Genomic DNA, 27,087 nt, shown 5'->3' with positions numbered 1-27,087 from the left:
GCACCCCTATGCTCCACATTGGGGAGAAGACAAACGCAATCAACACAGTCCACCAATGATTATGCCCGCAGCTGGCAAGGAAATCCATATAGTCGACCAATGACTATGCCAGCCACAGTGCTAGACGCGGTGTTTGCTTGACTTTCTTGGATTTCGAACCATTTTTCGCTGAACTTAAACTTGTCGGTTCCAAAATTGTTTTCTGATTCTCAGTGTTTGATGTTTGAAAAACAAAAAGGTGGAAAACTTTCTCTGGTGCTTTCTTATATCAATGGCTTTAAAACCTCCCGTCCGGAGGACGTGTTTGGAGATGAACGCTCCGCACCGGCCCTAGGAGTCAAGGAGCATGAAATAAAGGACTTGCCACACCAGGGGCAAACATTTTTCAGTAGTCAACCCCCGCTCGGGGGTCCGGACCGAAACTTGATACCACCACAAAAAGTCTCGGGAGGCCTCAGGGCCCGTTGGGGCGATGAGCAAAGGAACGGAGTGCGGAATCTCTCGAGTGCGAGAAAGGGGGCTCCTGGGCACGCCTCAGGAGTCTTACTGGCCATATGCCACTCGCCACCATTGGCGCCGTCCGGGAGCCCCGGTCGATGTCAGGAATGGCGGGGGCCCGCCGAGTGAAGCGTGAGCCTAACGACGGTGGGGAAATGTGCACGGCCAAGGCTTATGACAAATAGCGGCTTGCGTGTCAAGGGGGGATCCTGAGCAACACGACTCAGCAGCCTTACCAGTGACAAGGCCACCTGGAATTCGGGTCAGGGCCTTGCCCTCTGGGGGCAACCTTGGTAACGGTTTGCGCCCTACGGAGGCAGGGAAATGCGTGGGACCGGGACCCGCAGACATAGAGTGCTGAAAGGGTCTTCACCCCATCCCACCTATGAAAGAGGAGCTACACAGGAGGGACTATGCGAGGGACTGACACAAACCCACGAGATAAGTACCCCGCAGGCCCGGACTAGAACGTTCTCGTCTCACGTCAAACTAACAATGAATTTGGAACATGTGTGCTAATGAAGGATGCAGAGCCTAAGGATTCAGCGGCGGCAAGGAAGGAGGCCATCGACTGAACATGCGGCGACACGAGTGGTGCCTCAGGAGGACAAGACCTCCTGAGGGCCCCGGGCCTCATCACTCCCAAGTAGTGGCTGGGGCAGTGACAAACTCTAAACCTCGAAGCCAAGTCGCGACAACCACCAACGAGCAAGCCATCAATTCAGGAATGAAAGGACAAAGGACAACGATGAAGGTAACGAACAAAAGCTTAAACGCCCAAGATGGCAAGGTTCTTGATCCACTATTATTGGGGAAGGAGACGTAAGATGAGGACACCTAAGGGGACGGGCTACCAACGTCACCCACGACGCCAGCAGGCTCGGCGTCGGGGACCTCCTCTTTGCTCGATGCGGGCACCTGGACATACCGCTCCACCAAGGCATTCACACGTAGGCGGACTTCGTCCCGCAGAAGACGTTGGGACGCGGCGGGCACGGGTTTGGCCACACGTTGGAGATCAAGCTCCAGGACGAGGCGACGCAAATTGGAGAAGACGAGCGTCAAGGAAAGGCCCAGAAGCTCATGTGCGCTTTACGCACTCTCCTCCTCCACACGGGATACACCGGCCTCTAGCACCTGCACCACCTTCTCGAAGAAGGCGAGGAGATCCTACCGTCGTGGCCTGGCGCACCCCGGACGCCTCGAGGATGCCTCGAGGAGCGAGAGCGTCGCCACACGGCTGCTGGACACGTGTGCTGCCTGGCCCGCTGGCAAATAGGGCCCATGACGCTTCAGGCCGGCCTCCAGGCTTCGCCAAGAAGCCAACCACGTTGCCCCTTGGGCTCGGGGGCTACTGTCGGCATTCTGGGAATGGGGGTACCGAGACCTGCCTGCCTGCAGCCTAGAGCTGGCCCACTTCATCGACCTAAAACCAAAGGGCGCGACATCACTCAAGGCAAGCCCCCCATCAGGGTCCAACCTCACGAGGAGGAACGACATCAAGACCCACAGGTGGCCTCGTCAGGACCCCTACGGAGCGGCGGATATTCCAATGCGAGGCCCGGCCTCAAGAGTCAAGGATGACACAGAGGAAGGACAGATGGGCAACAGAGAGCAAGACGGTGTAGTTTCCTCTTTGGTGCAAAGGGGGCACGGATGTACGCGGGTTCCCAAGGCATCTTCCAAAGGTTTCCATTCTGGTGCAACAAGACCCTGGCCGCCCATCGGTAGGACAAACGTCATCCCTGGGCCAGCCCCTGCAACGCTGGCAGCTACTTTACAGGTGAAGACCACCTTTGGGCAGGGGAGCATGTTCCCCTGTTCCCCTTCAAAATTGGCAACTGTGGGATCCCTTCCCACCGAAACAATAAGACAAGAGGACCGGGGCCGCTACAATAAATAGAGGATAGGTTGCTTCATAGAGGGGGATCCGATTCCCGAACCACCTATTGACCCACTAGCACTCCGCAAGGTCATCCAGCCCCCGGAGGCACCCAAGAATTGTACTAGTTCATCCACCAACCTCCACGAGAGGCAATCCACCAAAGCAGGAGTAGGGTTTTACGTTTCGCAGGCACCCGAACCTGGGTAAACTATTGTATTCTCTGTTTCCCTCACCATCGAGTGAGTTCTTTGCCATTCCCATCGAGTAGAGAGGTGGGCAAGTTTGGGCCATGGGAGATCTTCATACACGCCCCTGAGTTCGAATCCTTAGGGTTTTGTGGCCTCCAAAATCCGACAAACCCCCCCCCCACTTTCTCCCTCCTCGGTGCACTCTCTCTCATAGTAAAAAGCACCACCAACGATGCACATATACACGATGGCCAGCCTCCAGCATGCCTCAGTCTATAAAGAGGCAGCCATCCGTGCCCTAGGGTTCCCCCTCTCCCTCTCTTCCTCCTATGTACTGCAGCCACCTCTCATTGCCTTGCCCTGCCCCTGCTAGCCCCGACAAGATCCATGGCGGGATTGGTTTTCATCTCCTCACCAGCACGAGGAGCCACGCAGGCGTTGCCAACCTCGCTGTAACACGCTGATTTTCCAAACCTTTTCTTTTTAAAATATTTTTGAAGATCACTTGCAATTTGGTGGATTCTCAAATACTCAAAGTAAGTTGGATTATGAAATCTCCGATTTCTTGTCCCAAGCAACCCAAAACCATTTGCTTCTTACTAAAACCTTTCTGATATTTATTTGCAATATTTTATTCTATTAAATAATTCTATTTTTCTATTTCGGGAATTATGCCATCACTATGGGTTGTGAAGCAATCTATAGCTTGGATGAGCTTTAAGACCCAAAACTTTTGCAACATCTTCTCAATGTCATATGATTTCAAAATATTCAAAAATATTTCTTTGTCCAATGGATAATTATGTTCAGAATAATGATTTATTATCTGACCAAAATTATCTCTTTGTAAAGCCACCCCATGATTCCTGTTTTGAAAAATTCCAAATAAATTCATGTAGTTACTAGGGATCATATATCGTTCCAATATGTAAAAACATCCCATGGTCCAATACGAATTTTGAGAAAAAACACTCTACTAAGTTTCAGGTAAAACAGGACCTTTGTGAAGGAAGTACTAGCTAGGAGTGCACAATGGACCTACAAATTTTTGGGCATGTGTGCACGACCAAATGACACTTCCCACCAAAAGACACTGGTAGCAAAGCTTGCAATTGAGTGCTAGGACCTCATTTGTGTTCTAGACCAGATAGATGGTTTTCAAAGGAACTATATTCATTTGATCTTCAAACCTTCCAATTTTTTGCCAGTTTAGAGTCCTTTCCATGCTGATTCCACTAGACATCTTAGTTTGCTCTTGACCCAACCCTATTGAGCTCTAGAACCTCCCAAAGTCTGCTCGCATAACTAATTGTTGATGTTCCTAGTCGCAGCAGAGCTTGTATGTTCAGGCAAGCAGTGGATGGTGACTGATGGAAGGTTGGTCGACGCAATAGATATGGTTTCAAGGATTGCGTGGCATCATGGTGGCCGCAACTGTGGTGATCAGGGTGTCGGCATGCCACAGAGCACGCTCTGGGCAGCTCCAGTGACAGTCGAGCCGCCCCAAGCCGTCAATCGATGCCCCCCCTTGTCCTAAGCGCCGACGAGGTCCCTGGTAGCCCCGTGGCACCTCCTGAACCCTCTAGGTCACCGGAGAAGGCCGTCGTCACTCCCGGCCAAGCTCCACCACGGGCAACACAGTAGGCTTCGGCCACTGTGGTCGTCCGCACGCCATTAATGGCTCCGGACCCGTCCAGTCGCTCCCCTGACCTCCTCAATCACCTCACCCGCACGTCGCGACAGCCAGCTCGCTATCCTTGCTCAAGTGGCAAGCCCAAGCCTCGCCGCTTCAGGAGAGCTCGGTAGCGCTCGTCGCTGGCCTATTTAAGGCGCTGCCCACTCCTCTCCACCACCTCTGGATTAGCCCTAGACACCCTCAACAAGAGCCGGGAGCTCGTCTCCCTCAGCTCAGGCGACAAGCTCCATCGCCAAATCCCCTCTGTTGTCAGCCTCCTCCGCCCTTCCCCAGTCTAATCCAAGGCCGTCATCGAGTTCCCTTGGTCCCTCAGGTGCTCCTCGAGCCGTCGGTGAGTCGACTCCCTGCCTGAATCGTCGCCGTCGAAAACCACCGTAGCGTCCACCCGCTGGAGAAGAAGGGGCGACGCTGTCCGTCCACCTCCTAGGGATTTTGGTATTTTTACCACACTCATAGAATTTCTGGTTAATAAAAAGGTATTTAATGCTTGTCCTTTTCTTTTTCTATTTCAAACACATTTTTCATAGGGAAACTTTGAAGACCCGGAGTGTTTGAACAACCCCACTGATCAAGGCAAGCCATCATATCCAAGTGATGTAGTTTTGCATAGCATAGCTCACATATCCATGCCTTATACTTGCTTAACTTACTAAGAAATAATGATTTAATAAATAATCATATAGAGATGTATGCTTATGGTTATGAATTGCTATGGTTACTATTATATGGTGGATGATCATGAGTCAGCTGATCGAGCATAATCATACAACCACCTCTTGCCGGTATGGGAAGGCCGTGACTTGGGTTGTCCGCGTGATCTCTCACCGATATGCCCCAAAGAGGGAGGGTTATGCACGCGTTCCACCTTGGACCGGTGGGCGGTGATAACCCTGTGAGCCCAGTTAAGTTGAGTTGGGCCTGTCCCCGTTTGGGACAGTTTTGTTTGGCCACGACGGTGGCAGGTGTCATGAGGACACAGGGCCACCCAGGGCAGGACTCCGGAAGGGAGTGGCTGCCGGGGATATGATGAGAGAGTCACGGGATAGGCAAGTTGCGTTGGAGCAATGTTTGGTCCATCCGAATGGGATAACGAGGTCAGTGCTCCAGAGTGTGGGTAAAGTGTGCAACGTCTGCAGAGTGTCAAAACCTATTCGAATAGTAGTGTCCACGGTAATGGACAGCCCGACCAGACCTCACTGGATGGTCACCCGTGTGGATGTTAGTAATGATAGAAGAACTCTCCAGTTGCGTGGAGATGCTTGATAAGAATTCCGGTGGTTGTGAGATAACCCCGGACATGAGTAAGTGGATGTGATAAAGCCAAGTGGTATTAATCTTAATTTGTTGCCATGCTATTGTTTGCTGCATTGCTTGATTCTTGTGAGCTTGCGAGTACATTCCAAGTACTCACCTGGCGTATCATACCAGATGCACGAGAACCCGAGGACGGAGGTCCTGAGGATGCGTACTAGGAAGTGCCACAGCAGTGTCCCTCTGTATGGAGTTGCCTATATGTTCTGCTACGTCGTAGAAGTACTTAGTATTATCGAGGCCCCGCTATGCCTCATAAATAATGTATTTACTGTGCTGCCCCAAGGGTGCCTTTTGCCTCGCTATTATTGTAAGATATGCTGTTGTAACATTATGCTATCAATAAAGTCAGTTCAGTTCTGTGCCAAGTTGTTGAGTGTTTCCAGAAGACATGATCTCTGGGTTGGAAACACTGGTAATCTGATTCATTGAATCGGGGTGCCACAACGCTTGGTATCAGAGCCACACTGACTGTAGGACACCCTAGTAACCGTGTTTGTACAACGAGTAGTACAGGGTCGTGAGTATGCATTTGCTTGTTGCATTTGGATGCTGCAATTATTATTGCATGGCATGCATCATGACTCATTGTTTTACTAACCTTTGGCTTTGTGAGTGTAGATGGCACTGGTTCCGTATCATTTCCAGTATGAGCCTGCACCATCATCCTTCCCATCACTGCTGCGGAGCGTCTGGTTTCGACTGTACCCGCATGGCGAGGAACCAGTGTACCAGGTGTTTCGGGAGGAGCTTGCCGAGTCCATGTATGAGTTCCATGCTCAGGCTTACCTGGTTGTCAGCTCTGATATTGGCAGCTATTCTTTCTCTACTAAGGGCGGAACGGCTTCTACTCCAGAGATGGCAATCCAGTTCACTGCGGTGGAGGCTCTCACTGACTTGCGCTACCACGAGGTGGAGATGCAGACTCATCCAGGTTTCTTCCATTACCCCACCTTGTCGCCTTCGACAGGGCGAGTCATTTTTGCTCCCGTAGACCCGGCATGTGATCGTGCGACTGTTGTGCTGTGTCGCTATGTGAGCGCCAGCTATTGTATGATCGTGTCCCTGGCTGAGGAGCTATCCCGTCTTCGGGCGGCACTTGTCATTGCAACTGTAGTGCCACCCCCACCCGAGTCTTCTGTTCCACCCTCAGATGCACCACCAGTGCCACCACCACCCAGATTTGAGATCCCAGCTAGTTCTTTAGCACCGCCAGGCACTTCGTCTGGCAGTCGCCGTGAGACTCATTCTAAGTGGGCCTCACTCCTTGCCACTCCTGCTGCCCCGATGATGAGGCGTCGTGCTCCTTCGGAAGCAGGACTGTCTCGTCAGCGTCGCCGCGTAGCCTTTGCTCCGGAGATTGAGGTCAACATCATCAGTTCAGACTCTAACCCAGGATCAGACGACGAGTAGTCGGAGGTCTTCCAGTGTTTGTGCCATCCGCGCCACTAGAGCCGAGGTTGGAGTTGTTGAGCATGCATCTTTGCATATGTCAACTGTCGTGTGAGCAGCCTAGTCATGATATGTTCCCCTACTAGCTTTCCAAGAGTGATGTTAATTTGCATTTGATAATTATGTTCTTTGCTTATTCGCCTTTTTCCATGAGAATTTCTTTGGTATTTTATGACCATGCTTTTCCCTTGTGGATGTTGCTCATAGATTCGGTACTTTGCAATGGGAAAAATAATTTAGGATGAAAGGGAGTTGTAGCCAAGGCAACGATGGAACCCCCATCCGTGTGTCTGCCAGGCTGGCAGGTCAACAACCAGATGACCTACCACCTCCACCACCCCAAGCACCAAATACTGAGCAGAACATGAGAATGTTTGAGGAAAAGAGGAATCAGGATCTCATGGAATTCCTGAGAAGCATGCAAGCTATGATAGGATAGAATAACCACAACGGGGCACGATCCAGGTTGTTAGATTTTCAGCGTACTAAGCCTCCCAATTTTGGCCAAGCCGCGGATCCGATTGAAGCCGACGACTGGATAAGGACTATGGAGAAGAAGCTAGACATAGCCCGTTGTGAGGAAGCAGACAAGGTTCCCTTTGCCACTCACTACCTAGAAGGGCCAGCAGCTATATGGTGGGATAATACTAAGGTAACATGGCCCTGTGTAGAAGAGATTACATGGGAAAGATTCAAGGAAGCATTCCACAAATATCATATTCCTACAGGTATTATGAAGGTGAAGCAAAGATAAATCCTTGATCTTACACAAGGAAACATGACGGTAGCCGAGTATCTGAACAAGTTTAACAATGTGGCATGATATCCGACCCATAATGTATCCACCGAGGAAAGGAAGGTTGATCGCTTCCTAGGCGGTCTAAACCATGCCCTCCGTTGTCAGCTTTGTATGCTGGACTTTCCAGACTTCCTGACGCTGGTAAACAAAGCCTTCATAGCCAAACGAGAGCTTAAGACTGGCCACGATGACCGCAAGAGGAAGTTTGAACCCAAGAAGGACAGCAAGGAGCAGATTGCACAAAAGCCACGTACCTGGCAACCAAAGACCACTGTCTACAAGCCTAGTTAGAACAATAGTAACAACACTAACAAGACAGTGAGCCAGAACAAGGCCTTCGGCAAACAACGAGTGCTAGAGGATTGCTGCAGCAACAACACCTATTTCACTTGCGGCCAGAGTGGACACTATGCAAAGAAGTGTCCCACCAATAGAGGAAAACCATCCTCCGACATCAAACCGCAGATCAACACTATTGGACGCCGCGCTAACTCTAAGTTTACCCAAGGACGCATCTACCATATCTCTGCCGAAGAAGCATGCGAAGCTCCAGAAGTCGGTATTGGTATGTTATCTATTAACAACATACCAACAATAATTTTATTTGATTCCGGGGCTTCCCACTCATTCATTTCGAGGAGTTTTGCCGCCATAAACCAATTTTCCCTTTCATTGTTGGATAAAATCATGGTGGTACAATCCCGTGGCTCCATGCTTAGAACAAATTTCGTATACCGGGATCTGGAAATATGGATACAAGGAGTTACCTTTCCAGCTGCACTAAATGCCATCGAATCCTCGGGATTAGATGTAATACTGGGGATGGATTGGTTGACACCCCATCAAGTGTGCATCAATTGTGCCACCAGAACTATGACGCTGGTTAATCCGGGCGGCAAAACCGTCCAGTTTATCGCCAACAACATGAAGACAAGGAACGCAATGGCATACCAAGCAGACGTCACGAATTTGAACTTGATTCTAGTAGTATGTGAATTTCCACATGTGTTCCCCGAGGAATTGCCAGGAATGCCACCGGACCGGGAGTTGGAATTCGCAATCGAATTAGTTCCCGGTACCGCCCCAATTTAGAAGAAATACTATCGTATGCCAGGACTGGAATTGGCAGAGCTAAAGAAACAGTTGGACGAATTACTGCAGAAAGGATACATTCGCCCAAGCATCTCACCATGGGGATCACCAATACTGTTCGTCAAAAAGAAGGATGGAAGTTTGTGAATGTTCTTAGACTATCGTCAGCTAAATGAGGTCACTATTAAAAACAAGTACCCACTACCACGCATCGATGACCTATTCAACCAGTTGAGTGGAGCACGAGTGTTCTCCAAAATTGACCTCAGGACTGGGTATCATCAGCTTAAAATCAGAAAGGAAGATATACCCAAGACAACATTCACTACCCGATATGGCCTGTATGAGTTCACGGTCATGTCATTTGGCCTGACAAATGCTCCATCTTATTTCATGAGCATGATGAACAAGGTCTTCATGGATTTCCTAGACAAATTTGTGGTAGTGTTCATTGATAACATACTGATATATTCTAAAGACGAAGAGGATCACAAGCGTCACCTCCGTGCTGTGTTGGAAAGACTGAGATCCCATCAATTGTATGCTAAGTTTAGTAAATGCGAGTTCTGGCTGAAGGAAGTAGGATTTTTGGGAAACATCCTGTCAGAACAAGGTGTGGCTGTCGACCCGAGTAAGGTAACATCGGTGCTAAATTGGAACACACCAGTCTCGGTGACCGAAGTTCGTAGCTTCCTGGGATTGGCAGGCTACTACCGACGATTCATAGAAGGCTTTCCCAAGATAGCCAAACCATTGACGGAATTTCTCAAGAAAAACCAGAGATTCGTATGGACGACAGCATGCGTAAGCAGTTTCCTGGAGTTAAAAACAAGGCTAACGACCGCACCTGTTTTAATCCTCCCGGACATTCACAATAGTTTTGACATTTATTGTGATGCTTCCCGACAAGGAATTGGGTGTGTGTTGATGCAAGAAGGGAAGGTTGTAGCGTACGCATCCCGACAGCTACGACCGCATGAGGAGAACTACCCCACTCATGACTTGGAGCTAGAGGCCGTGGTTCATGCCTTAAAATTTTAGAGGCATTACCTCATTGGGAAATAGTGTGAGATATATACGGACCACAAAAGTCTTAAGTATATTTTCACCCAACCCGATCTGAATCTCACGCAACGACGATGGCTTGAACTAGTCAAGGACTATGACCTTCAGATCAACTATCATCCGGGGAAAGCCAATGTGGTTGCAGACGCTCTTAGTCGAAAGCCAATCACGGTAAATGCACTACTTGAAAGTATGCATACGAGACTACAAGAAGAGTTCATTAGTGCTCCAAAGTGTGGGTAAATTGTGCAAGCTCTACAGAGTGTTAAAACCTATTCGAATAGCCGTGTCCACGGTAATGGACAGCCCGACCAGACCTCAGTAGATGGTCACTCGTGTGGATGTTAGTAATGATGGAAGAACTCTCCAGTTGAGTGGATATGCTTGATAAGAATTCCGGTGGTTGTGAGATAACCCCGGACATGAGTAAGTGGATGTTATAAAGCCAAGTGGTATTAATCTTAATTTGTTGCCATGCTATTGTTTGTTGCATTGCTTGGTTATTGTGAGCTTGCGAGTACGTTCCAAGTACTCACCTGGCGTATCATGCCAGATGCAGGAGAAGCCGAGGACGGAGGTCCTAAGGATGCGTACTAGGAAGTGCCACCGCAGTGTCCCTCTGTATGGAGTTGCCTCTATGTTCCGCTACGTCGTAGAAGTACTTAGTAGTATTGAGGCCCCGCTATGTCTCATAAATAATGTAGATATTGTGCTGCACCAAGTGTGCCTTTGGCCTCCCTATCATTGTAAGATATGCTCTTGTAACATTATGCTATCAAGAAAGTTAGTTCAGTTATGTGCCAAGTTGTTGAGTGTTTCCAGAAGACATGATCTCTGGCTTGGAAACACTGGTAATCCGATTCGTTGAATCGGGGTGCCACACTCGCTCCCGAGCTTTGTGTCGTCGTCCGGTTCCCGCTTTGGCATCAAGGGCGATCTCTAGGTATCCTTTCCCAACGTCCTCTTCTTCCCCTTGGCCAGCTGCAGCCGTATTAGGAGTGGGTCGGAGATTCTCGCGTCCTCGCTGTCCTCGACCTCATCTTCGTGTCTAGGAGGCCCCTGGGTGAGTAGCGCCTCCATCCGTGCCTTTCCCCCCATAGGAAGCGCATTGTACGCGTCACCATCATCGTGTCTTCACCGCACTGGCTGTGCTCTACGGGCATCTATGAATTTTGTCAGATTTCGGGCTCCGTGGAACCCTAAAGATTCGAACTCAGGGGCGTGTACATAGATCTCTCTTAGGATTGCCTCACCTAGCTCGCCACTCGCAGGGGATGGCAAAGAACTCACTCAATGGCGAGGAAGACACAGAACACGGCAGTTTACCCAGGTTCGGGCCGTAGGGAATCCTGCTTTTGTGGATTGCCTCTCGTGGAGGATGGTGGATGAACTAGTACAGTGTTTGAGGGCCTCCAGAGGCTAGGTGGCCTTTGCGTGGTGTCGGTGTGCGAGTGAATGGATCAGGGGGGGCACTATGAAGTAACCTATCCTCTACATATAGCGGTGGCCCAGGTCCTCTTCCCTTATCGCAAGGGTCGGAAGGGATCCCACAATGGCCAGTTTTGTAGGGGAACAGGGAAGGTGCTCCTCCTGTCCAAAGGTGGTCTTTGCCTGCAAAGTGGCTGTTAGTGCAGCCGGGTCGGGTCTAGGGATGATGTCCATCCTGCTGGCGGGCGGCGATGGACTTGTTGCACCAGAATGGAAACCTTTGGAAGATGCCTTGGGAACCCGCGTACGTCCTTGCCCCTTTGTACTAAAGGGGAAACTGCTCCGTCCTGTTGTCCGCTACTCGCATGTCCTTCCTCCTCGTCATCCTTGACTCCTAAGGCCAGGTCTTGACCTGGAATCTCCGCCGCTACGGAGTGGTCCTGAGGGGGGCCCCTGTGGGTCTAGGTGCTCCTCATCCTCACGAGGCTCGGGGCCTCGCCAGGGCCTTGCCTTGAGTTGTGTCGCACCGGTTGTGTTTGCTTGACGCGTGCCATCCCTGGGCCACAGGCAGGTAGGTTTGGATAATCCATTCCCAGAACGCCGATAGTAGCCCCCGGGCCCAAGGCGCGCCTGGGCTGGCTTCTCGGGGAAGCCTTGAGGGCAGCGTGAAGCGTCGTGGGCCCTAAATGCATGCGGGCCAGGTCTGGCACGCGTCACGTGGTTGATGTCGGGTCTCCCTTGCCTTCTGTCTCCACCCGAGCCATTAGGAACCTGACCCGTTGCTTTGGTCCATTATTGCTTTCCTTTATCCCATACTCGCTCTTGCTCCTCAGTCTCTAACTCCAACCAGTGTCTCCCAGATCCAGCACCGCACTGCTGCCTTGTCGGTTTAGTGATGGCGCCCGCCGGCAAGCAAAAGCCAGAGACGCAAGGTCCTGCCCCAGCTCCTTCACTCCTAGAGTGCACCCTCTTCAAGGATGTGAATCTTGCTCCTGTGCTCCCGTGGACAGCGGCCGAGTCTGGTGAGCACGGGCGAACCCTGATATGGCCCGACTCTATAGCTAAGCGGCCCGCGTCGAAGGCGGTATACCCCTTCTTCCTTCACATCGTCTTTGCCGGGTTTGTGCCGCGTTTCTTCTCGTTCTTCACCGCCATCCTGAATCACTATGGGATCCAGGCCCTTCACCTCCAGCCCAACTCCATCCTGCTTCTCTCCGTCTTTGCTTTCTACTGTGAGGCCTTTGTGGGCGTGCGGCCTTCAATAGCCCTCTTCCGCCATTTCTTTAGTCTGCATCTGCACGAGGGCACCCATTTGTCGGTGTGCATCTCCTTCATAGCGGCCGAGTGTGGCAATTTGCTCATGAAGGCCGGGAAGAAGGTGGAAAACTTCAGGCACCGTTGGGTTCTGATGAGCCTCAAGGATGCCAACCCTTGGCTGGATGAGCCGAAGGGCCTGCCGGAGAAGATTTCTGTGTGGAGCTCAGCAAAGCTCTCTGACCCTCGGGCCGCGCCCATCATGGAGCGCTTCTCCCGCGACATCAGCGCCAAGAGGTTGACCGGTGGGATGATAGTGAAGGAATTCTTGGCGCAGCATCGAGTGCCCCTTCAAGGCCCTTCTAGGCCCCTGTGGGACTACCAGATCGGCGACGACAAGCTCAGGCTCCGGTCCCATGACCTTCCTACTGAGGAGCTGAACAGGGTCGTGGCGATCCTGCTGAGCGGTGACCCTGGTGACCTACCCGAGGCTCTGGTTCCGCTGTACCATCTCGACGACCGGGCCGTCCTGATCTCCGCGCTACCTGTCTTCAATGAGCGAGGGATCATCCCCGCCGAGGGCTCTGGTTTGGTAGAGGTGTCATCGGAAGACACCTTCGGTGGGGAGGACTCGGAGAAGACCGTCGACGACTGCCCGGCGAGCGCACCTCTCCCAACATAGGTCGCCCTTCTACGCGAGCTTGAAGATGATGATGTCGTTGACGAAGTCTCCGTGGTGATCTCCCTGCACCCGTCTAGGATCTCCAAGGGCTCCATGTCGGCCCCGCGCGCCACGCGTTCCGCGTGCGTGCTCGCCTCCCAGAAGCACGGGGCTGAGTCGCCGTTGGCACATCCTACCTCCATCGACGGGAAGTCCGAGGCACCGGGCTCGCCCCCCTCTATGGGGGGCCTACCGCCCCTGCCGTCGCCAGGGTGGAGAGGAAGAGGAGATGGGTCGACGTTGTAGAGTAAGTGACTCATCTTGGCATGCCTTGCATGTCCGTCGTCCGTGCATGGATGATTCCCTTTTTGCGTGATGTTGAGGGAAGCTGCCTCACTGGCGGCAAAGAAGAAGAAGAAGGCCAACGTTAAGCCGCAGGCATCTCCTGATGAACCGTCGACCCTCCGCAACACGTTGCCGCCTGCCAATGAATAAGGGAAGGCTCGCGTGGCGACCTCTCAAGCCTTGATCGCCGAGCCCCCGAGACCCCGAGGCGTCCTGAGGCGGTCGGGGTGGCGCCGTTGCCCGAGGGGCAGTCTCTTGAGGGCCCTCAATCCACTGGCGCGCCAATGCTCGCAATCTCCAAGCAACCTCCGGAGCCCCCTGTCCTTCACGACGATGCCTCCCCGACGACACCGCCCGCGACAGCACGGGAGGCTCCTCAGGAGGGTATCCAGAGGACTTCGGTGTACACCCAGGGCGTCCTGAACAAGGCCTTCGCCGTCCTGGGCAAGGTCGTGGTCGCGATGGCGGAGGGTGAGAAGGAGGCCAAGGCCGCTCGTGCTACGCGCGAGGTGGCGCTGGAGGAAGCTGAATCCGCTCAATCAGCGCGTGATGAGGGGATGAAGGAGACCGCAACGGTTGCCACACACTACGAAGAGGCGGAGGTTCGCCTGAAGGCCTTCCAAGAAGAACAAGCCGATCTGCTTTGCTTGCGGGAGGAAGAACTCGAGGCCCGCAAGACTAACCTCGCGGCCGAGGAGGAAAAGTTGTCCCAAGAGGAAACTCGCGTGGGCGCGAAGTAGGCGTGCTTGGAAGAGAAGAAGAAGGAGATCGCCTCGAAGAAGGCCCTTCATGATGCCAAGGAGGAAGCCCTCGTCGCGGCCAAGAAGAAGAAGGCTGCGGAGCTGGACGGCTTCCCTGATGTTGAGCTCAGGCTTTGCATGGAGCTCCACACCCTCTTTCGTGGCAGGTTCAACGAGCCTCTGGCCACCCTAGAGGATGGCTTCGCCGGGCTCGCGGCGGAGCTTGCCTTGGCGCCGGAGGATGCCGTCATCCAGGTGGACGAGGTCTTGGACAGTGAGTGACGTGGCCTGTTTTCTGAGGCCATGACACGCGTCTTCAGTCACCTCCTTCTTCGTGATCCGGGGTTTCATATTGGCTCCTAGATCCTCTCGGTCCCTGCTGAGGCCCGCGAAGGCGCTTGCGGAGGCAGTGAATGGCCTCGTGGAGGCATTCGTGAAGAGGTTCGCCCGCGTCGCAGTTCCCTCATCTTCGGATGTCGCTGAAGCCAACGACGGGGAAGACGATGCCACCAGCACCGATGACAAGCCCCCTGAAGATGGAGTGACCGGCGGTGGCGGCTCCTCCTGATTTCTTCCCCCTGTTTTTCCCTGCAATGCACATCGTGCCTCGTGGAGGCGTCAAACTCATTTGCGTTTTCAGGAACCTGTTAAGACTTGTAATAACTGGTTGACGGCTGGAATGTTCTCTTCGCCTCGTTTATTTCATGTTTGCTATGATACTCTGCATCGGCAGGGCTCGCCCCGCGCGTAACTCCACCACTAATAGACCGACCGGATACTAGGACAACCCAAAGGGGTGAGGGGCTACGAGCACAGTTAGGCCCCTGAGTCATGATGCTCAGGAGTCCCCCTTGACGTGTGAGCAGCCCTCATGAGGAGAACGCGGCGAGTATATGGAAACTTCAGAACACCTTGGGCACTCTGTGTCGGTAGGACCCGACCCACGCGTACCTCCGCCACAATTGGACCGACCGGATACCAGGATGGCCCAAAGGGGGAAGGGGCTACGAGCACAGTTAGGCCCGTGAGTCACGATGCTCAGGAGTCCCCTTGATGTACGAGCGACTCCAATGTCCCTCCTAAGAAACTGACAATTTTACACTCCTCCACTCCTTCGGTTCTCTGCATCGGCAGGGCCCGCCCCGCACGTACCTCTGCCGCCGTTGGGCCGCTGGGGCGGTCCAAGAGGGAAGGGGCTACGGGCGCAGTTCACACTCCTGAGTCGCGATGCTCAGGAGTTACCCTTGACGTACAAGTGGCTCCAACATTCATCCTAAGATATTTTAAGTGGCTTGTTGAGAACACTGGGCTCTGCGTCGGTAGGACCGCCCCGCGCGTACCTCCACCGCCTTGAACTGGCCGGATTACAGGACGGTCCAAGAGGGAAGGGGCTACGGGCGCAGTTAGGCCCCTGAGTCGCGATGCTCATGGGTCCCCCTTGATGTACGAGCAGCTCCGTACGTCCCGTTCTCTGCCCCCCGCACTACGCGTGGGCGTAGTCATAGGTGGACTGGATTGACTTCCTGGCCAGCTGTGGGCATAGTCATTGGTGGATTGTGTTGATTTTCTGGACAACTGTGGGCAAAGTAATTGGTCGACTATGTTGATTTCCTGGCCAGCTGTGGGCATAGTCATTGGTGGACTGTGTTGGTTGCTTTCGTCTTCTCCCCAGCATGGAGCGTAAGGCTGCCACTAGGTGTGGGAGGGACCCCTCCATGTCCTTGGATAGTCCCGGGCGTATACAACCTCGGCTCGTTATTACGTGAGAGTGTCATGTTGGGGGTCTATCTAGGAAGTCGTGAGGACGGATTGGCCTTGCGAGTGTCCCTACCCCCGAGGCATTAGGCGCCTGATTCCTTTTTTGTCTTCACCCAGCTCAGAGCATACGTCATCCACTGGGCATGGGAAGGACCCCTTCGCGTCCTCAGGGGCCCCTCGGCGTATACAGCTTGGGCTCGTTATTACGTAAGAGTGTCACGGTGGGGGTGTATCTGGGAGGTCGCGAAGACGATTTGGCCTCGCGAGTGTCCCTACCCCCGAGGCATTAGGCGCCTGGTTCCTTTTGGGTCATTGGTAAACCCTACTGACTTCTTCTTCGGGAGTAACGCTGGGTGTCTGCTGACTCAGGAGACCTGCAAGGATAAGATTCGGCCGGAGCCCCCAAGCGGGGAGTCGACCACCCAAAGATGCAAGCAAGATAGAACGTTAGTGTTCGAAGTGGGTGCGACGGAAACAACTGAAGGATGCGTAAATGAAAGTGGCGGCTAGGGACTGCCCTGAGCTCGTGGAGGCTGCATGGCCCTATGGGCGCCCTCGGACAGAGTGAGCCAAAAAGTTACCTAGCAGCAGCCAACAAAATGTCACCTGGCGGCCATGCAGCTGAAGTGCCGAGGGCGCCGTCGTCGCCCGATCTCCTACTTCCACTGTCGTGACCCTCACGGGTCCGCCGTCTCCCCAGGCTCGGGACCTTCGCTTGGCCTGAGCATCTCCTCCTCTTCCTCAGCATGCCCCAACAGGCAAGGCATGAGCATGGCCTGCTGGAGCCACCGATAGGTAGCACCCGTGTTCCCCAGCCTGATGGGCTTGAGGGTGCCAGCTCCTCGGTACACCCGCTGTTGGTAAGCTTGCATGGGCCTGAAGGGCCTTGAGCCGCGGCTCTGTTGATTGCGAGCGCATTGATGCACATGCGAGGCCGATCGACCATGCCGATGATGGCGACTGCGATTGGTGATGTAGGGAAGTCCCCGCATCGCATGGCATGGGCCTCTCAAAGTTCTTGGATTGCTGTGATGACGGACTCACGTGCGCCGAAGTGAACCCTCGGGTTGTACTCGAGCGCTACCATCGCCTCAGTGGTCAGGCTGGGAACCTCCTCGGTGGGAGCCCCCAATCCTGACCCAAGGGGGGCACCAAGCGCGCATGCCTTTGCGATGGGAGGCAAGACCCCGTCCCCGGGCATGGTGCCCGAAGTCCCAGGGCGGTCTGTGGGGAGGAGCTGCTTTTTTTTCTTGCGTGGGTCCCCACGAGGTGGCTCTTCTTCTTCATCGTCCGAGCGCTCCGCCACCGTGATGCGGTAGGCGCGCTCGAGTGTACAGACGGCATCCTTCGCGTCCCAGGCGATGGTGATGATGTCGCCGCTCCCTGGTATCTTGAGGACATTGTATCCATGGAGGGTCATTGCCATGAACTTGGTGAGACTCGGGTACCCAAGGATCACGTTGTACGGAAGGTGGATGTGCGCGATGTCGAAGACAATGATCTCGGTGTGGTAGTTCTTGCACTCGCCGAAGGTAACTCGCAGACGCACCTGCCCGATGGGCACGGTGGACCCCTCCGTTACTCCTGAGAAGGGCTTGGTCGGCATGAGCTGTTCATACGGCAGCTGGAGTGTTTCGAAGGTCTCAACCGAGAGGACGTTGAGCCCCGCCCCACTTTCGATAAGGGTCTTGGTGTTGAGGACGTTGCTGATGGTCGGGATGCACATCACAGGGAGCTTGCCGGCCATGAACGAGCACCTGAGCTGATCACTCGGGTCGAAGGTGATGGTGGTCTGGGACCAGTTGAGGGGGCACATCGCTTCACGCTTCGGGAGAGCGGCATTCACCTCCCAGGCGAACTCTTGAAGGTGTGGTTCGGGGCCGGGGTCTGGGCGCCGCTCAGGATGCATGGAGGCCACCGCCCTGACCTCCTAGAAGCCCCCAGCCCCAGCATCATGCTTGTCTTCATCCCTCCTTCTGGGTGGTGGAGGCAGTCCAGCCTCACGAGGGTGAACCTCACGAGGACAACCACGTTGTTGCCCCTCCTGAGGGTCGTCGCACCAGCGGTCCTCGTGAGGCTGGCCGCGCTAGCGGTCCTCCTGAGGTTGTACGTGCCAACGGTCATCATGAGGCTATTCACGCCACCCCTAATGCGGCTCCCGGTCATCCCAACGGCCTCCACTTTGACCACCGCCGCGCACGGGGTCTATGTCAACCCGTCCGGGGTGCCTACTGAAGTTCTCGTCATGGACCAATCGAAGCTCGTGGCACTCAGAGGTATCATGGCCACTCGTGCCGTGGAAGACACACGTTGGCCCCCCTGCCGACGGACGCTCTCCCCCTCGGCCGTACTTCACCTCAGGCTCCACTGCGAGCACCATCGGACCCTTGCGCTTCGCCTCCTTGGCATTGGTCTTCTTCTCTTCTGGTTCCACCGCCTGAGGACCGACGTGCGATAGGCGACCTTCTTCAGCCCAGGCGCAATTGTTTGCCAGGTTGAACATTTCCACTGTCATGCTCATTTCATCACTCATGGCGAGATCCTCCTTCATCTTGAGATCGGTGACTCCGTCGGAGAATGCCGAGATGACGGCATCGTCCAATGCCTTGGGGATCTTGAGGCGCATGGCCGTGAAGCGCTGTATGAACTTGTGTAGGGTCTCCCCCTCCTACTGTTTGATGCGCCCCAGGTCGTTCACGGTGGGAGCGCGGTCACGGCTGCCCCAGAAGTTGGCGATGAAGCATTCAGGGAGACCATCCCAAGAGGTGATGGATTCCCTTGGGAGGTTGAGGATCCAAGAGTGCGCGCCGCCTATGAGCGCCATGGGGAACCAGCACGCCATGACCTTGTCGCCCCCCCTACCGCCCTGATACTCAGCGTGTAGAGTTGCAGGAACTCAGCCGGGTCTAGGGTGTCGTCATAGTGCGGGGGTAGGTCGGGCTTGAACTTGCACGACCACGCAGTTGAATAGAGCTTACGGGTGATGGAGACGCACCCCACCGGCCCAACGTGTGAAGCGGGCATGGGGACGACCTGATCCTGGTGCTCCACTGGGTCTGCTTCGAGCGGGCCATGCTCGCGGCACGGGATTTGCAGTGCAGGGAGTGCGCGTGTGTCGGCGCGTGGCCGAGGGACCACCTCACAGCTTGCTTCATCTCTTGGCCCTGCCCTCGGGATGCGCCTCCTGCCTAGGCTCGGGGTGTGTGCCATGCCGTGGAGGTGGCGGTGGCGCGTCTTGCTCCTCGTCGTTCGCCAGGGATGGTTGGGGTCGAAACTAGGAGGAGAATACCACGGAATCACCGGCAGTGGCGACGACCTCCTCGATGCGCTTGAGCCAGTCATTATAGAGATCAGGGGCAGGCTAGTAACGGAGCAGCTTGGTGGCCATGGCAAGCGTGTGCCGGCCATGCAGCATCTCTGGCCAGGCGGGTGAGGACGACCCGGAAGCCCTGACAAGCGACGGAGTGGCGGTGCGGCCGTCGGCCTGCTAGGTAGCCGGCTTAGAGGAACCTTGATGTTCGTGAGCGTCGGGGCCCGTGGCGGCATTCTCCATGGGTGATGGTGACCGGCGCGCGCCGGCGGGGCCCACGGGCGGCGTCTGAGCAACGCGGTTGGCGCGACGCTAGACGCGAGCCCGGTGAGTGTCAGCCATCAGAGCGGCGAACCTTGGTGAAGACGGAGCTTGGAGGGAACCTTGACACGCCCCTACGTGGCGTGCCAAATGTCAGATTTCGGGCTTCGTGAAACCCTAAAGATTCGAACTCAGGGGCATGTACGTAGATCTCTCTTAAGCTCGCCTCACCTAGCTCGCCACTCGCAGGGGACGACAAAAAACTCACTCGATGGTGAGGAAGACAGAGAACACGGCAGTTTACCCAGGTTAGGGCCGCTGGGAAGCGTAATACCCTATCCTATGCTTTTGTGGATTGCCTCTCGTGGAGGATGGTGGATGAACTATTACATTGTTCGACAGCCTCCGGAGGGTGGGCGTCCTTTGCATGGTGTCGGTGTGGAAACGAATGGATCGGGGCCCCCGCTACAAAGTAACCTATCCTCTATATATAGCGACGGCCCGGGTCCTCTGCCCTTATCACAAGGGTGGTAAGGGATCCCACAATGGCCAGTTTTGAAGCGGAACAAGGGAACGTGCTCCCCCAATCCAAAGGTGGTCTTCACCTGCAAAGTGGCAGTCAGCGCAGCAGGGTCGGGTCCACGGATGACGTCCGTCCTGCTGGTGGGCGGTGATGGCCTTGTTGCACGAGAATGGAAACCTTTGGAAGATGCCTTGGGAACCCTCGTACGTCCTTGCCCCCTTTGCACTTAAGGAGAAACTACTCCATCGTGATGTCCGTTGGTCACCTGTCCTTCCTCCGCGTCATCCTTGACTCCTGAGGCCAGGTCTTGCCTCGGAATCTCCGCGCTTTGGAGGGGTCCTGAGAAGTCCCCCTGCCGGTCTAGGTGCTTCTCCTCCTCGCGAGGCTCGGGCCCTTGTGAGGGCCTTGCCTTGAGTGGTGCCGCGCCAGGTTGTGTTTGCTTGATGAAGTGGGCCAGCCATGGGCCACAGGCAAGCAGGTCTGGGTACCCCCATTCCCAGAACACCGACAAATTTATCTTCACAGAAGTGCATGCGCCCCGTCCTCCACGCCAGGTGTCTTCTAGCGCATGCGTAGTCGTGCTGTTAGTCGCACATAGTTGCCCCACTCCCTCTGCAATTCTCGCGCGTGCAAGCCATGCATGCTTTGCCTAGCCATGCCATGGTTCGAGCTGAGATTCTGCTCGAGCTCAAAAACCAGCCCTACTCGCCCCTTAGTCTCCCCTTGGTGCGGGAGCCAAACCTCGTTGTGTTGTGTGGTTCACATACGAAGCACCCCGATCTTGTCTGTTTAAGAGCAGCGGAAGACCCTCTCTGTCAGATCCCTGCTCGTAGATTAGTGGTAGCGCCCTTGTTGCCCAATCGAGAGGTCTGAGGTTTGATCTCCCCAGCCCGCCTTTTTCCCCTTTGTGTGGTTGAATCGTGTGTGCTGACAGTGGGCCCTGGTCCCACTTATCAGGCTCTCAAGGGCCCTGTGTGATAACGAGTGGACCCCTGCGTATTTTATTTTATTTTATTTTGTTTTGTTTTAATCCCTGGTTGTTGCAAATATGCCATTTAAGGCAGGTTGTTGAATATGGAAATGTCCCGTTTAAGCATATGCCAAATCTATCATGTCCTAGGTTATAGGTTGAGAAGCAATTTGTGGTAGTTGTTTGTGGCATGATTTTCTACTATAGTATAGGCTTATGATATATGAACTTGGGGTAGAAAAATCCAAGGAATTCATATGTAACATTAGTTGTGCCTTTTGAGGAAGTTTATGGGCATGATATTTTCACCATGATGGCCTTTCGTTAATTTTGTATGAAGCAATCCTTGCAACCTTTATTGTGTATTTCATCTTGTGAAATTTTGGTAAGTGTGAGGGTCTACTTAGTTCACCATGCCACGTTGAGAGGATGCTATCAATGGATGTGTGCAATATTTGTTCATTCTTAGTTGGTGCTAATTGTAGTACTTGTTGCCCTCTATCATCCTATTAAATTTCATTCCATGAATGTTCCTGTCGCAGAGTGTTTCATTGTTGTCAATATGTCATCGTGATAACTGTGCTTGTGAAACTGTGATTTTTTCACTAAGTCATAATATGTTATGTTCTATGCCATCTTGTGACCTTGATTACCATTGATCCATGATTCTATCCATGTTGCTACATGAATGAGTTATTTTGCATCATGTTTACTTCATCTCCATGTGTTGGTTGAGTTTGTTAGCCTACTGTAGGTATTAGTTTTTCATGTGCAATTTGGCATGTTGCTATTTTTGGAAAAATTCCTTGTAGGATTGTTTTGCACTTTGTGAGAGTTGTACCCCTTTGTTTTGCATGATCTTTAGGTCCATTTCACCTAGAATTTCGTGCCCAATCAAGTGGAATACTTGGGATGCCAAGGAATTTTCCATAACCTCTCTCAAATTATGTTTTAACATTGTTTTATTGGCGGGACCCCGACTTACGAGTCGAGATCGCCGAATGAACATACTCAGAGATCCCAGAGATCAATGTTCACCGAACACACATATACTGAATATTAAGAGTCTTACATCCAAATACCGAATTATTACATCACGTGACCGAATGGTCAAGTTCAAGGTAGGGCCTATAAGGCCAAATCACACTGATACAATTAGTAGGGGAAATCTTAGGGCTAAGCGGGTGCCCATGCCATCAGCCTACACCAACAGACATTCTGACTAGGAAGCATCATAGTTCGCAGGGTCGTCTCCGAAGACATACTAATCTCCATACTATGGTCCTTCCATGTCTGGTCAACAATATAACCAGTGGCAAGCTAATGACTACTTTTGAATGTACTCGCAAACAGCCCATGATATGAACAATGCAAGTGAAGGATAACAATAATATGCATCTTTGGTGGATAACATCTTTGTTGTAAACAAACATAGCCATGGGTATGAAATATAAGTTAAATGTCGATTTGAAGAACATGTTATAGATATCAATATATCTGTTGAGGGTTGAACACTCCGGGTTCACCCTATATGCCAAGTCAGCAAACTTGGTCATGTCAACTCTTTTATTAACACCATTTACCACACACTCACACACACTTGGTTTATGCGGAAACGACTGGATGTAGTTTAAGCAGCACCACCCAACTGTCCTTGACCGTGGACGGGTATTCGAATAGTTTTACACTCTCTAGAGGTTGTACTCTGGACCCACGAGATCCGGGAAACTTCTGTGTCATCCATGACTTGCGACATATAACATACCCGTGGTAAGTACCCGATCAATGCCTTTCCCCTGACGATACTAGACAAAGAGGTCCACTCAATTGGTACCCAGCCCACATGTCATACGTCTTACGAGCACCAACTCTGGACAGTATCAACCATGAGGGGACCAACGGTGTGCCTGGAGCACGTTAAAATGGCATAGTCGCCCTACCTGGCACGATCCCATCACGAGAGTGAGCACACATCACTACCGCCACTAGTAATGTGGCTCTTTGTTAGCACCGACCAGAGTAATCAACACAGCACCGTCCCATACAGGGGTAACGTGGTCATACATGTAAGGTTGGGACGGTCGACACATCATAAATCTAATCCCAATTCCGAAACCATACTCACTCAAAATACCCGGTGCAACACTTCTCCGAAAGTGTCCACCTAACTCATCATCACCCTCAGGCATTAGTTGCACCCGACGGGGTTTTGAAAAACCTTTGATTTATGTCATCATCATGCTCATGCTATTAATGTTCTAACTTTACTTGTCAACATGATATTAGCATGACCCTCATAGGTGGTAGGATCAAGCTCAATGCATGTGCTCCGGAGGAGCCATCAATAACATCACTTCAATGATTTACCGGTACTTATGATCATATGCAATGGAAATATTTCCTACATTAGCATGAAATATAACATACGTTCAGTCATGGTGAAAGGGTTGCTTGCCTTGGTCAGCTAGGTATCCGGGGTCTTCGAGGTCTTCCGCTCCGGCTCCTTCGTCACACGGGTTTTCTGTCGTCGTAATAAGGTAAAAATAGTAAGTAGCTCACTCCAAAACAGATCACAAAGTCATTTTAAAAATGTTGGTTATTTCTGATAAATCCAGGTTGTTACTTCACTACTAGAAAATGGGCTATTAGTGGCGCACCTACTTTATCTTTTAATGGCGCACTATAGGTGCGCCATTATTATCACGCCACTACCAATAAACAGTAGTGGCGCACCCCTGGTGCGCCACTGTTAATATACATGACAGTGGTGCAGCACCTGGTGCGCCATTACTATCCCAGACACTAATGGTGCACCACCTGGTGCGCCATTACTATCCCAGATACTAATGGCGCACCACCTGGTGCGCCACTAGAGTGCAACTTGGTGCACCACTACTATGAATATTAGGATTTTTTTTCTTTTCTGATATTTGTACAGGTTAAAATATACATTATAGCACAGAATATAAAGAGCACAACATATATATAAACAACAGATTTATCGAATACAATAGAAGATTAGTCTCCGAATACAACTCATCATATTAGTCTCCGAATTCAAAATACAGAACAAAGTTAGAACATTACAAGTCTCGAGACCCCGAGTAGCGAGTTTGTCTTCACATTACAAGTCGATATCTAAACTACCATCACATAGAAGAGGGTTTTGGACACGATGAGCATCATCGCGATGAAACTGATCTTCATTTGGTTCCTCCTCCGCTCCCTCTCTCCCGCTAGATAGCGCGCGTATCTAGCTTCCGCCTCCGCCCTAATGGTGTACCCTTTGTAACTGTTACCGCTGAAACGGTGAACCTGTCTCCGACACTCCTCCCAGTCGTCGTAGACTCCGGGAACCTCACCCATGTACACGACATACGACGACATCTCTATGCACTAGACAAACAAAAGCAATTCACAGATAACATATAAGAAATATATAAGTATGCAACAAAAGGATCGGAAGAGAAAAGCAACACATTAATAGCACGATTCATGGTCCTACTAATAAATAGAATCGACTACACATATAAGTTGAACAACTGTCCAAACTAAAGAGACATACAAGTTCATTAAAGTTGAATTACAACATAGCATCAGTACTTTCGACTCGACTCAGGGACCAGAGCGTGGATGAAGTCGTCGTCTTTCGTGATGGTCATGAATGTGCGGTCGTTGTCAGCTTGCATTTGTAGCGTTGTGTCAATTTCACTGTTGGACGGTTGACAGTTTAGGTAGAACTGCCCCGATCTAGCAAGGACATCTTGATAGATGATTTCCGCCAACTCCGACTGGATGCGAAAGAATTCTTGTCTGATGTCCTCATCCTGGATTGCCGATAAGCGTGTGGCCCAATCTTTGAGATCATTTGGTAGCATACGGTGATGCTGGTCCCGCACGATCGCCCGCATGTGATGGAGGGCGTAGTAGGAATCCTTCTGACTGCCAGGCGGCTGCTTGACGCAGGGGAACCTCGTTACATGGGTGAACACGTGCTTGCCATACCTAAGAATTGGCCTCCTGAAGGTGCCTCCAGATTTGGCGTAGCCGGGGAGGACATCATCAAGAACTTTCTTGATATTTGTGTAGTCTTTCTTCGACTGACGGTATGAGTTGAAATACGTGCCATGGAATATTTCGGGCTTGCGAGGATGAGTGTGCAATGTGTGTCACTGCACAAAACACGGAATGTTATAAAAAAACGATTGAAAGCTAAGAAATCATATGTTAGGGGGTGATGAGGGGATGACTTACTCAGAAAAGTAAGGCATGAGGAAGTAATCCTTATCTGCGTTCGCCCGAATGACGCCTTCGAGGTATGAACTCGTGACTTGCTGGTCCCCAGCATCGTCCAAGAGCTTGGCATGCATGTAGAAGGGGTGGACTATCACGATGTCCGGGGTCTGGTCTCTAATGATCCGCATCTCCATACCCGAGCAAAAATAGCCGAATGAAGGTGTAGTGCGGCGGATAAAGGTTAAGCATAGCGAAGATGTCATCAAATATCAGGAAGATCATACCCCCGATGGTGCTATCGACAAAGCCCTTGCCCTCTGGCACCTTGGCCACGAAAACCGGGTATGCTACGTCATTGTCGGAGAGACGACGCTTCTCCATATAAAGAACAACGTCATGCAGACTCCGCACAGCACTGATTGCAGCATTGAGCAGATTAGTCGGTAGCATCGGCCTACCCGCCACATGCACCCTCCTCTCAACGTCCTTAGATATTGGTGGCTCGTCCTGAGCACGGATCGTACTCGGTGCCGTGTGGCTCGCACCCTTGTTAGTTTTTCTTTTCCGTCCCTTCTGCTTCTTCTGTTGTAATGGGATCGAGTTCTGCTCAGAGACCACCTTCTTGAGTGTGTTGGGGCTGATAATATTTCGCACCTCGGCTATTTGAGTCTCAGTGAAGGCGGGATCTGGAGGCGTCTCCTGAGAACTGAACAACCGACGCCTGTTGAAATTTGGTTTCTCCGCGGTACCAGCTAGATCGCCATCGTCTTTTGCAGGGTTGGGTTCTTGAGAAGGAGGCCCGAACAAGTCGTCATCATCACCGTACCCATGTTCGTTGATGTACTTATCAACGTTGGAAATTGTATCGTCGTCGTCGTCTGGATCCTATGCCATATGCATGTCCGGATCAGCTGACGGCGGTAGAGTTGCGGCGGTCTTGCCATGGCTTGGCGCCGGCACGACTGGCGGTGTTGTCTGTGGGGTGGTGTCCCCTGCCCCCAAACGAATCTGGCTCTTCGGTCAAAGCATGGACCAGTTTAAGAAGTCGTTGTGGGTCATCACATCATCTTCGTCGGCCCCAGCGGGTCGATACAGAGGTAACAAGTCGTCGCAGCCCCGCAGCACCCGAACCAGTTGAACCCTATACACGGTTGGTGGCATCGGATTACCGTGGAACACGCGGTTGCTCGGTTTAACGATTTTGGCCTTGGCGACATCGATCAACTTGCCGTCCACGAAGTGCAGGAGAGTGCATGGAACGTTGGCAGCGCCCTGCGAAAACATGTAGGGCGTCAGGGATGCCCAGTCAAAAAGGCCAGGAGATTAAGTCATCGGCCGAGGCTTATAGTTACCGTGATGTCATCGAGCTCAGCTAATGTCGAGGCACCAACAACGGCGGACGTGCAAGTGACGGAGAAGATGCTTGATGCCGAGGTGTCGGTCGGCGTATTCTTCCCACACACGGGTGCATTAACCTCCAATACCGGCACCGACACCGGAGGCACCTGCAACGCCGCCTCCGCCGGAGACAACGATGCCGGCGCGTTGTGCGAGTTGCTGCCCGTGAAGCTGGGAATCGGGGGTGGCCCCTGTTGGCCACTCGCAATCCACCCCC

Source organism: Hordeum vulgare, chromosome 5H, assembly GCF_904849725.1.
Source record: "Hordeum vulgare subsp. vulgare chromosome 5H, MorexV3_pseudomolecules_assembly, whole genome shotgun sequence".
Classification (NCBI taxonomy): Eukaryota; Viridiplantae; Streptophyta; class Magnoliopsida; order Poales; family Poaceae; genus Hordeum; species Hordeum vulgare.
The sequence above is the reverse complement of the archived record's forward strand: the minus strand, read 5'-3'. Positions refer to the sequence as shown.